Raw genomic sequence first — 13,639 nt, forward strand, 5'->3', positions numbered from 1 at the left:
TTGTCCTACTCCTAACATCCAAATTTCAGGAAGAACACTTTCAGTAATTCACCATTAATTATGATTTTGCTGTAGATTTTTGGATGTAGTGTTTATCAGAATAATTAATTTTCTTCTATTCCTTAGTTCTAAAAGCATTTTAAAAAAGAAACCATGAATGGCTATTGGATTTGTCAAATTGTTTTTCTGTACTTATTGAGGTTATCATATTATTTTCCTTTTTTTGTGAAAATAGTAATCACACTGATAGGTTTTCCAAAGCTGAACCATGCTTGCCTTCTGGGATTGTCCCTTTTAGTCATGATGTATTATCTTTTTTGTATATTGCTGGATTCTATTTTCTAACATGAGTTTTTGCATCCATTTTTAATGATAGAGACTAATCTGTAATTTTCCTTTCTTGTAATGTTCTCATGAATTATATCTTGTTTGGAGAAAATTAATTATATAGAAGCTTTTTGAAGTTGGTCATAAAAAGAAGAATCTCCAGTTGGATTTGGCAATATGTAAAGGGAAGTTAATGTGGCAGCATAATTTCTGGAAATTAATCCTAAGTAAAAATTCAGAGATTAATCAGAATTTTGTGTACAGCACATCCATTACAACAGTAATTGGAATAATAAAATATTACATATTGTGTGTCCAAGATTTTTAAAAAATATCCTCATTCAACGAACTCTGGGCAAATGATCATCTTTGGCAGAAGAAGAGGCAAGAAGGGCAGTGAAGACAGCAGACTGCCATAAGGACTAACAACTTCTATCAAATCAAGCATGCCACCAAAGGGAGGCATGCCCACCCGCCTAAGGCTATGTTTTCTTCTAGAAATAACAGAAGTATACAATTTGGTTTTATTTACTTTATTTATTTATTTTATCTTTACTGGAGTATAATTGCTTTACAGAATTGTGCTTGTTTCTGCGGTACAACAAAGTGAATCAGCTATATGTATGCATATATCCCCATATCCCCTCCCTCTTGAGCCTCCCTCCTATGCTTCCTATCCCAGCCCTTTAGGTCTTCACAAAGAGCTGATGTCCCTGTGCTTTGTGGCAGCTTCCCATTAGCTATCTGTTTTGCATTTGGTAGTGTTTATGTCAATGCTACTCTCTTGCTATGTCCAAGCTTCCCCTCCCCCCCGTGACAGTGTCCTCAAGTCCATTCTCTACCTCTGCATCTCTATTCTTGCCCTCCCACTAGGTTCATCAGTACCATTTTTCTAGATTTCATATATAGGTGTTAGCATATGGTATTTGTTTTTCTCTTTCTGATTTACTTCACTCTGTATGACAGCCTCTAGGTCCATCCACCTCACTACACATAGCTCAAAATTGTTCCTTTAAATGGTTGAGTAATATTCCATTTTTTATATGTGCCACATCTTCATCTGTTGATGCACATTTAGGTTGCTTCCATGTCCTGGCTATTGTTAATACTGTTGCAGTGAATATTGTGGTACATGTACCTTTTTGGATTATGGATTTCTCTGGGTATATGCCCAGTAGTGGGATTACTGGATCATATGGTAGTTCCATTTTTAGTTTTTTAAGGAACCTCCATGCTGTTTTCCATAATGGCTGTATCAATTTACATTCCCAACAACAGTGCAGGAGAGTTCCCTTTTCTCCACACCCTCTCCAGCATTTATTGTTTCTAGATTTTTTTTTTAATTTATAAGTGACAAGTTTATTATCAAGAAACTTTAGTACGTTTTTTAAAAGACTGTTTTGGTTTTACAAGACTGAAAGGTGACAATCCATGACTGGACAAATATAAACAAAGATAATTAAAATATTAAATACCATCTAAAGTAAAAGACCATAATTCAAGCTGTTTATTATAATCTTTGTGTCTTGTTAGAAGCAGCTGTAAAATTACTCTTCATGAAATTCACCTCACTAACTCATGAAGACTACAAAGCCTCCCTCTAAACTCAATTGTATAATTTACAGTAATCAATGAGTTTTTTGCACTTAAGCATGCACTATCACAGGAAGCACAAAATCTTATTTACAGGGATTTTTTGTTTCTTTAAAATGTATCTCAAGCATCTTTTAAAGTGCGAGCTACAAATACGCTGTATTCTTAAAGAAAATGGCTTCTAAAGGAAGTATGAGACAGCTATACAATATACTGTCAAGAGTGGTTATATAACTAACCGAAGGAAACCCAGCAGTACCCTGCTTTAGTGTGGCAGCCTTCTCCTTTGTAGTTGAGTTCTTAGCTCTTACTATACTACCAGCCGAACATGTATTCCATTGCTTTGGATACAAGACTTTCATCTTTTTTTGGCGTCTGTCTGTCAGAAATAACCTGATAGTCACTAGTAGAAGCTTTGTATACTGTAGCAAGAGGTCTCATGGTAGAAATCTTAGGAGTACTTCCAGGTTGGGTTGGTGTACCTAAGGTTTTGATTGGCGGTGTAAAGGCAAGAGATGGAGATGATAATGCACACCTGTCACTGTTTTCCATAACACTTTTATCTATACATGCTTTTACACCAATCATGATGGACTCTCCAAAAATTCTCCCATCTTTGCTTAAGGCTTTCTGGGCCTGCAGTTTAGATTGATAATGAATATGCATCCGATTTCCTGTGTTAGACATCACATGTTTTAAGATATTCCCATATTGTGCAAATTGTAATAATATATAGGAAGCAGATGCTTGAGGAAACCCAAACACAGTCACCCAAGTGTCATCGAAGTGATCTTCAGATGTCAGAGAATCTCATTGAGTATAAAAAGGATCCAACTGGGCAGGAGATAATATTGGCTTTCGTGGTTGACCAATGTTTGCTGGACTAAACATACTTTGCCCTGTTCCAGGAGTAGTTGTCATAACTCCAACAAGAGGACTCTGCATTACTGAAATATTTGCCTGTCTTCTTGAAGTCAAAGGTGTTGATCCAAGTCCTGGGCTGGAAATATCATCATATATACTTCTAACTGGTGGAGCTCCACTTTTATCTTTATGAGCTGGTACAACTGGCTGTGGTGGTGACCCACCTGCAAGTAAAGGTGATCTCACTTCCATTACTCCTACTGAAGGGCCACTAATTGATTGAGGTTGTGGAGTCACTGGAGCTGGTAAATCCCCCATTAAAAATCCAGGTAAGAACTGGGCATTAACCCCTGGCTTTGGAGATGTGGGTGAACCCAGCATCATTGGTTCAGATCCCAGCGTGGGCACCTGGGGTTCCACCGCAAAGGCTGCCATCACAGCACCAACGACACTTAGCCCCGGACCTTCCTGATTTTCAAAAATGGCGGAAACTCTCTGTTTCTAGATTTTTTGATGATGGCCATTCTGACTGGTGTGAGGTGATACCTTGTTGTGGTTTTGATTTGCATTTCTCTAATGATTGTGATGTTGAGCATCTTTTCATATGTTTGTTGGTAATCTGTATGTCTTCCTTGGAGAAATGTTTATTTAGGTCTTCTGCCCATTTTTGGATTGCATTCCTTATTTTTTTGACATTAAGCTGCATGAGCTGCTTGTGTATTTTGGAGATTAATCCTTTGTCCGTTTCTTCATTTACAAATATTTTCTCCCATTCTGAGGTTGTCTTTTTGTCTTGTTTATGGTTTCCTTTGCTGTGCAGAAGCTTTTAACTTTCCTTAGGTCCCATTTGTTTACTTTTATTTTTATTTCCATTATTCTGGAAGGTGGGTCAAAAAATATCTTGCTATGGTTTATGTCATAGAGTGTTCTGCCTATGTTTTCCTCTAAAAGTCTTATAGTGTTCGGTCTTACATTTAGGTCTTTAATCCATTTTAAATTTATTTTTGTATGGTGTTAGGAAGTGTTCTAATTTCATTCTTTTACACATAGCTGTCCAATTTTCCCAGCACCACTTATTGAAGAGGCTTTCTTTTCTCCATTGTATGCTCTTGCCTCCTTTGTCATAAATTAGGTGACCATATTGTGGGTTTATCTCTGGGCTTTCTATCCTGTTCCATTGATCTACATTTCTGTTTTGGGGCCAGTACCATATTGTCTTGATTACTGTAGATTTGTAGTATAGTCTGAAATTGGGAAGCCTCATTCCTCTGGCTCCATTTTACTTTCTCAAGATTGCTTTGGCTACTTGGGGTCTTTTTTGTTTCCATACAAATTGTAAAACTTTTTGTTCTAGTTCTGTGAAGAATGTCATTGGTAATTTGATAGGAATTGCCTAGAATCTGTAGATTGCTTAGGGTAGTATAGTCATTTTCACAATGTTGATTCTTCCAATCCAAGAACATGGTATATTTCTCCATTTGTTCATGTCATCTTTGATTTCTTTCATCAGTGTTTTATAATTTTCTGAATACAAGTCTTTTGTATCTTTAGGTAGGTTTATGCCTAGGTGTTTTATTCTTTTTGTTGTGATGGTGAATGGGGTTGTTTCCTTAATTTCTCTTTCTGATTTTTCATTGTTAGTGTATAGGAATGCAAGAGATTTCTGTGCATTAATTTTGTATCCTGCAACTTGTCCAAATTCATTGATGAGCACTAGTAGTTTTCTGGTAGCATCTTTAGGATTTTCTGTATATAGTATCATGTCATCTGCAAACAGTGACAGTTTTACTTCTTTTCCAATTCATATTCCTTTCATTTCTTTTTCTTCTCTGATTGCTGTGGCTAGGACTTCAAAAACTATGGCGAATAAGAGTGCCGAGAGTGGACATCCTTGTCTTGTTCCTGACCTTAATGGAGATGCTTTCAGTTTTTCACCACTGAGAATAATGTCTATTGTGGGTTTGTCATAAAAGGCCTTTATTGTGTTGAGGTAGGTTCCCTCTATGGCCATTTTCTGGAGAGTTTTTATTATAAATGGGTGTTGAATTTTGTCAAAAGCTTTTTCTGCATCTATTGAGTTGATCATGTGATTTTTATCCTTCAATTTGTTAATATGGTGTGTCACCATCATTGATTGGCATATATTGAAGAATCCTTGTATTCCTGGGATAAATCCCACTTGATCATGGTGTATGATCCTTTTAATGTATTGTTGGATTCTGTTTGCTAGTATTTTGTTGAGGGTTTTTGCATCTATATTCATCAGTGATATTGGTCTTTAATTTTCTTTCTTTTCTATGATATCTTTGTCTGGTTTTGGTATCAGGGTGATGGTGGTCTCACAGAATGAATTTGGGAGTATCCCCCCCTGCAATTTTTTGGAAGAGTTTGAGAAGAATAGGTGTTAGCTCTTCTCTAAATGCTTGATAGAATTCACTAGTGAAGCCATCTGGTCCTGGACTTTCATTTGTTGGAAGACATTTTATTACAGTTTCAATTTCATTTCCTGTGATAAGTCTGTTTATATTTTCTAATTCTTCCTGATTCAGTCTTGGAAAGTTGTACCTTTCCAAGAATCTCTCCATTTCTTCGAGGTTATGCATTTTAATGGCATATAGTTGTTAATAGTAGTCTCTTATGATCCTTTTTATTTCTGCTGTGTCAGGTGTGATTTCTCATTTTTCATTTCTAATTTTATTGATTTGTGTCCTCTCCCTGTTTTTCTTGGTGAGTCTGGCTAAAGGTGTTTATCAGTTTTGTTTGTTTTCTCAAAGAACCAACTTTTGTTTTATTGATTTTTGCTATTGTTTTCTTTCTTTTCCATTTCATTCATTTCTACTCTGTTCTTTATGTTTTCTTTCATTATACTGACTTTGGGTTTTCTTTGTTCTTCCTTCTCCAGTTGTTTTAGATGTATGTCTAGATTGTTTACTTGAGATTTTTCTTGTTTCTTGAGGTGAGCTTGAATTGTTATAAACTTCCCTCTTAGAATTGTTTTTGCTGCATCCCATAGGTTTTGGGTCATCGTGTTTTCATCGTCATTTATTTCTACATGTTTTTTATTTTCTTCTTTGATTTCTTCAGTGATCACTAGGTTATTTAGTAGTGCACTGTTTAGCCTCCATATATTTGTGTTTTTTACATTTTTTTCCTGTAATTGATTTCTAATCTCATAGTGTTGTGGTCAGAGAAGATGCTTGATATGATTTCAATTTTCTTAAATTTTCTGAGGCTTGATTTGTGACCCAAGATGTGATCTGTCCTGGAGAATGTTCCATGTTCACTTGAGAAGAAAGTGTATTCTGCCACTTTCCAGTGGAATGCCATATAAATATCAATTAAATCTATCTGGTCTATTGTGTCACTTAAATCTTGTGTTTCCTCGTTTATTTTCTGTCTGGATGATCTGCCCATTGGTATAAGTGAGGTGTTAAAGTCCCCTACTATTGTTGTGTTACTGTCAATTTCTGCTTTTATGGCTATTAGAATTTGCCTTATGTATTGAGGTGCTCCTATGTTGGTGCATAAATATTTATAATTGTTGTATCTTCTTCTTGGATTGTTCCTTTGATTATTATGTAGTCATCTTCTTTATCTCTTGCGACAGTCTTTATTTTAAAGGCTATTTCATCTGATATGAGTATTGCTACTCCAGCTTTCTTTTGATTTCCATTTGCATGGAATATCTTTCTCCATCTCTTCAATTTCAGTCTCTTTGTGTCCCTAGATCTGAAGTGGGTCTCTTTTAGACAACTTAGATGTGGGTCTTGTTTTTGTATCCATTCATCCAGTCTGTGTCTTTTGGCTGGAGCATTTAATCCATTTACATTCAATGTTATTATCAATATGCATGTTCCTATTACCATTTTCTTAAATGTTTTCGGTTTGTTTTTCTGGGACTTTTTCTTGTGTTTCCCTCCTAGAGAATTTCCTTTAGCATTTGTTGTAAAGCTGGTTTGGTGGTTCTAAATTCTTTAGTTTTTTTCTTGTCTGTAAAGCTTTTTATTTCTCCATCAAATCTGAAAGAGATTCTTGTTGGGTAGTGGATTCTTGGTTTTAGTTTTCTCTCTTCATCACTTTAAGTATATTCTGACACTCCCTTCTGGCAAGTAGAGTTTCTGCAGAAAAGTCAGCTGATAACCTTATGGGGCTTCCTTTTAATGCTATTTTTTGCTTTTCCCTTGCTGCTTTTAATATTTTTTCTTTGGATTTAATTTTTGTTAATTTGATTAATATGTGTCTTAGTGTATTTCTCCTAGGGTTAATCCTGTATGAGACTCTTTGTGCTTCCTGAACTTGGGAGACTATTTCCTTTCCCATGTTAGGGAAGTTTTCCACCATACTCTCTGAATATTTTCTCAGACCCTTTCTTTTTCTTTTCTTCTGGGACCCCTATCATTCGAATGTTAGTGAGTTTAGTGTTGTCCCTGAGGTCTCTGAGACTGTCCCCAATTCTTTTCATTCTTTTTTCTTTATTCTCTTCCTTGGCAGTTTTTTCCACCATTCTATCCTCTGTCTCACTTATTTGTTCTTCTGACTCCATTATTCTCTTATTGATACCTTCCAGTGTATTTTTTCATTTCAGTTATTGTGTTGTTCATCTCTGTTTGTTTGTTCTTTAGGTCTTCTAGATCTTTGTTAATCATTTCTTGTATTTTCTTGATTCTATTTCTGAGATTCTGGATCATCTTTATTATCATTACTCTGAATTATTTTTCAGCTAGATTGCCTATTTCCTCTTCATTTATTTGGTCTTGTATGTTTTTACCTTGTTCATTCATCTGTGACATATTTTTTTGTCATCTCATATTTTTTCTTGATGGGTGGTATTGTGTTCCTGCCTTACTGATTGTTTGGCCTGAGGCTTTAAGCACTGGAGTTTGTAGGCTGTTGAGTAGAGCTGGGTCTTGGTGCTGAGGTGAGAACCTCTGGGAGACCTCACTCTGATGAATATTCCTTCGGGTCTGGGCTTCCCTGTTAGTCCAATGTTTGGACTCAGAGCTCCTACTGCAGGAGCTCAGGCCTTCCCCCAAGCCGGTTGCTCAGGGTTTCCTCCAGTCTCCTTGGGTCTCAATGTCCTGCACTAGCATTGGGCAACTGGCCTGGTTGTGGGGAGAGGTGAACTCTGAATACTCTGGTGCCACCATCTTGATTCCACCTGCAATTTGGTTTTATAAAGGCTCAGTTATTTTACAATGATCCTGCTTAGTTATTTTACCTTGATCCACTCCAGTTTTACATGAAATTTCTCCATTTCCTGCTCAGATTCTATCTATTCTCAGCTCAATTAAATTCTGTGGCCCTGGGACTTGGAAATAGTTGTAGTCTTTTCTTACTATCTCATTTGTATCTCCTTATATTTTAGTGACCAAGAATTTTTCCAGCAAATACACTAATTTAGTCCTTTCACAATTTTCTACCATAAAATGTTATCTTCAAGCATAATTAAAAACGTCTTTATCTTTAAAAACTATCTAACCAACTATATCTCCTCTGCTTGCTTAAACACGTAGGTTTTCCTGCTTATCACCAGGAGAAAATGTAAATGATCATCAATAGAGGTTTGTTGAAATGAATTATGGTACATTCATACTGTATTATAGCATTCAGGCATTAATAAATATATGGTTAAAATTATTTAAAATATTCAAACATATCCATGTACCTGGGATATGAAGTTTACAAAAGGCTTTGTGGAATATTATTTCAATTTTATTTCAGAAAAATAAACATGAGTATTCTAGTTAGGAATAGCTTGTGGCAGGCAGTCCTCAATTCACCTCTGAACATCCCATTTAAATAACGACCATAGGTGTGCCACTTCTGCTTAAGAGGTAGAATATCATGACAGGCCATTGTGATAATTATACTAACTAAGACAAGGGTTTAAAAAAAACACAAAAGATTTTGCACACCAAAGAAAACCATAAACTCAATGAAAAGACAACTCACAGAATGGAAGAATATATTTGCAAATGATGTGATTGACAAAGGATTAGTCTTCACAATTTATAAACAACTTATGCAGCTGTTCATAAATCATCAAAACAAACAACCCAATCAAAAAATGGGCAGAAGGCCTAAATAGACATTTCTCCAAAGAAGACAGACAGATGGCCAAGAAGCACATGAAAAAACATTCAACATTGCTAATTATAAGAGAAATGCAAACCAAAACTACAATGAGATGTCACCTCACACCAGTCAAAAAAGCTATTATCAAAAAATCCACAAACAACAAATGCTGGAGAGGTTGTGGAGAGAAGGGAACCCTCCTATGCTGTTGGTGGGAATATGAATTGGTACAGCCACTATGGAGAACAGTATGGAGATTCCTTTAAAAACTAAAAATAGAGCTACCATATGATCCTGCAATCCCATTCCTGGGCATATATCCAGAGAAAATCATGGCCTGAAAGGATATATGCACCCCAATGTTTATTGCAGCACTGTTCACAATAGCCAAGCCATGGAAGCAACCTAAATGTCCATCAACAGAGAAATGGATAAAGAAGATGTGGTACATATATACAATGGAATATTTCCCAGACATTAAAAAGAATGAAATTATGCCATTTGCAGCAACGTGGATGGACCTAAAGCTTGTCATACCGAGTGAAGTCAGACAGAGGATAGAAGTATCATATGATATCGCTTATATGCATAATCTAAAAAGAAATGATACAAATGAACTTATCTACAAGATAGAAACAGACTCACAGACTTAGAGAACTAACTTATGGTTACCAGGGGGGAGGGTGAGGGAAAGAGATAGAGAGTGTGGGATTGACATGTACACACTGCTATACTTAAAATGGGTAACCAAAAAGGACCCAGTGTATAACACAGCAAAATCTGCTGAATATTATGTAAGAACCTAAATGGGAAAAGAATTTGAAAAAGAATAGATACATGTATATGTAGAGTTGAATCACTTTGCTGTACACCTGAAAATATCACAACATTGTTAATCAACTATACTCCAATATAAAATAAAAAGTTAAAAAAAAAATAAAGAGGAAAAAAGTGAACATTTAAAAAAATTTTAGAACTTTTTTTTAACTTTTTTTTTTCGATCTTTTTTGGAGTATAATAGCTTTACACTGTTGTGCCAGTTTCCACTGTAAAACAAAGCGAATCAGCTGTATTTATACATATATCCCCATATCCCCTCCCTCTGGAGCCTCCTTCCCAAGCATCCCTCCCACCCTCCCTATCCCACCCCTCTAGGTCATCAGCAATCATTGAGTTGATTTCCCTGTGTTGGCAGTTGCTTCCTACAAGCTATTTTACATTTGGTAGTATATAAATGTCAATACTACTCTTTCACTTTGTTTCAGCTTCTCCATCCCCAATTCCCCATGTCCTCAAAACTGTTCTCTAACTCTGTGTCTTTATTCTTCCTCTGCCACTGAGTGCATCGATACCATTTTTTTAGGTTCCATATATATGTGTTAGCATACGGTATTTGTTCTTCTCTTTCTGACTTACTTCACTTTGTATGACAGACACTAGGTCTATCCACCTCACTACAAATAACTCAATTTCAATTCTTTGTATGGTTGAATAATACTCCATTGTATATGTGTGCCACATCTTCTTTATCCATTTATCTGTTGATGGGCATTTAGGTTACTTCCATGTCTTGGCTATTGTAAATAATGCTGCAATGAACATTGTGGTACATGTACCTTTTTGAATTATGGTTTTCTCCAGATATATGCCCAGTAGTGGGATTACTGGGTCCTAAGGTAGTTCTACTTTTAGTTTTTTAAGGACTCTTCATGCTGTTTTCCATAGTGGCTGTATCAATTTACATTCCCACCAACAGTACATGAGGGTTCCCTTTTCTGCAGAGCCTCTCAAGCATTTATTGTTCCTAGATCTTTTGATGATGGCCAATCTGACTGGTGTGAGGTGATACCTCAAAGTTGTTTTGATTTGCATTTCTCTAATGATGAGTGAGGTTGACCATCTTTTCATGTGTTTGTTGGCAATCTGTATATTGTCTTTGGAGAAATGTCTGTTTAGGACTTCCACTTATTTTTGGATTGGGTTGTTTTTTCTTTGATATTGAGCTGCATGAGCTGCTTATATATTTTGTAGATTAATCTTTTATCAGGCTTCAGTGGCAAATATTTTCTCCCACTCTGAGGGCTGTCTTTTCATCATACTTATGGTTTCCTATGCTGTGCAAAAACTTCTAAATTTCATTAGGTCTCATTTGTTTATTTTTGTTTTTATTTCCTTCATTCTAAGAGGTGGGTCAGGAAAGATCTTGCTGTCACTTATGTCATAGAGTGTTCTGCCTATGTTTTCCTCTAAGAGTTTTATAGTGTCTGGCCTTACATTTAGGTCTTTGATCCATTTTGAGTTTATTTTTGTGTGTGGTGTTAGGGAATGTTTTAAATTCATTCTTTTACAAGTAGCTGTCCAGTTTTCCCAGCACCACTTATTGAAGAGGCTGTCTTTTCTCCATTATATATTCTTACCTCCTTTGTGGATGATAAGTTGACGATATGTATGTGGGTTTCTCTGGGCTTTGTATCCTGTTCCATTGATCCATATTTCTGTTTTTGTGTGTACCATACTGTCTTGATTACTGTAGCTTTGTACTATAATCTGAAGTCAGGGAGCTTGATTCCTCCAGTTCCGTTTTTTCTTCTCTAGATTGCTTTGGCCATTTGGGGTGTTTTTTGTTTCCATATAAATTGTATAATTTTTTGTTCTAGTTCTGTGAAAAATGCCATTGGTAATTTGATAGGGATTGCATTGAATCTGTAGATTTGTTTTGGGTAGTATAGTCATTTTCACAATATTAATTCTTCCAATCCAAGAACATGGTATATCTCTCCATCTGTTTGTGTCATCTTTGATTTCTTTCACAGTGTCTTATAATTTTCTGCATACAGATCTTTTGCCTCCTTAGGTAGGTTTATTGCTAGGTATTTTATTCTTTTTGTTGTAGTGGTAAATGGGAGTGTTTCCTTAATTTCCCTTTCTGATTTTTCATTGTTGTTGTGTAGGAATGCAAGAGATTTCTGTCATTCATTTTGTATCCTGCAACTTTACCAAATTGTGTTATTTACTGTAATAGTTTTCTGGTAGCATATTTGGGGTTTTCTGTATATAGTATTATGTCATCTGAAAACAGTGACATTTTTATTTCCTTTCCAATTTGGATTACTTTATTTCTTTATCTTCTCTGATTGCTGTGGTCAAAACTTCCAAAACTATGTTGTATAATAGTGGTGAGAATGGGCACACTTGTCTTGTTCCTGATCTTAGAGAAAATGCTTTCAGTTTTTCAACATTGAGGAGGATGTTGGTTGTGGGTTTGTGGCCTTTATTATGTTGATATATGTTCCCTCTCTGCCCACTTTCTGAAGAGTTTTTATCATAAATGGGGGTTGAGTTTTGTCGAAGGAAAAGTGCACATTTCAAAAAACACATAAGAGCTGTATATACAAGTGTGAGTCAAAAATTATTCGCATTCTTGTTATATTAAAACTTCTATAAATTCTCAGGCAGAGAATTATCTCAGGATAATTTTTGACTCAACCTCGTATAAACAAGTTTTTTTTTTTTAAATTTGGTTAATTTAATAGTGGAAGATAGTTGCTCATAAATGTAGGTAATTGTGAATAAACTAGAGTCTTTGCAAAATGGTTTGTGATACTTATAAAAATTAATCAAGATACATACAGAATTCTGGTATTCCAACTTCATCATACCTGGTTTTCAGTGCCATATGCAGTTCAGTGATTTCTAGTTGCATTTCTTTTTTTTTTTTTCAACATGTCATTTTTTAAGCCCTTTATTGGAATATAATTGCGTTACACTGCTGTGCCAGATTTTGCTGTACAACAAAGTGAATCAGCTGCATTTACACACATATCCCCATATCCCCTCCCTACTGAGACTCCTTCCCACCTTCCCTATCCCAGCCCTCTAAGTCATCACCCATCATTGAGTTGATCTCCCTGTGTTATGCAGCAACTTCCCAGAGGTTATCTATTTTACATTTGGTAGTGTGTATATGTCAAGGCTACTCTCTCACTTTGTCCCAGCTTCTCCTTTGCTCCCCGCCACCCAGTGCCCTCAAGTCTGTTCTCTACATCTGCATCTTTATTCTAGCCCAGTCACTGGGTTCATCAGTACCATTTTTTAGGATTCCATATATATGAGTTAGCATATGGTATTTGTTTTTCTCTTTCTGGCTAACTTCGCTCTGTATGACAGACTCTAGGTCCATCCACCTCATTACAAATAACTCAGTTTCATCCCTTTTAAGGCTGAGTAATATTCCATTGTATATATGTGCCACATCTTCTTTATCCATTCATCTGTTGATGGCCATTTGGTTGCTTCCTTATCCTGGCTATTGTAAATAGTGCTGCAATAAACATTGTGGTACATGTTTCTTTTTGGATTATGGTTTTCTCAGAGTATATGCCCAGAAGTGGAACTGATGGGTCATATGGTAGTTCTATTTTTAGTCTTGTAAGGAACCTCCATACTGTTTTCCATAGTGGCTGTACCAATGTACATTCCCACCAACAGTGCAGAAGGGTTCCATTTTCTCCCCACCCTCTCCAGCATTTATTGTTTCTAGATTTTTTCATGATGGCCATTCTGACCGGGGTGAGGTGATACCTCATTGTGGCTTTGACTTGCATTTCTCGAATGATTACTGATGTTGAGCATCTTTTCATGTTTTTGTTAGCCATCTGCATGTCTTCTTTGGAGAAATGTCTATGAAGGTGTTCCACACATTTGGATTGAGTTATTTGCTTTCTTTGGTATTAAGCTGCTTGAGCTGCTTGTATATTATGGAGATTAATCCTTTGTACGT

General features: G+C 36.0%; 1 pseudogene; it reads right to left on the reverse strand.

Annotated features, from left to right (window-relative positions):
* Positions 1 to 2,021: 2,021 nt before the first annotated feature.
* LOC130842069 (nucleoporin NUP35-like) lies at positions 2,022 to 3,240 on the reverse strand (annotated as a pseudogene).
* Between the last annotated feature and the right edge of the window lie 10,399 nt (positions 3,241 to 13,639).

This window comes from Hippopotamus amphibius, chromosome X, assembly GCF_030028045.1.
Source record: "Hippopotamus amphibius kiboko isolate mHipAmp2 chromosome X, mHipAmp2.hap2, whole genome shotgun sequence".
In the NCBI taxonomy this organism is placed as follows: domain Eukaryota; kingdom Metazoa; phylum Chordata; class Mammalia; order Artiodactyla; family Hippopotamidae; genus Hippopotamus; species Hippopotamus amphibius.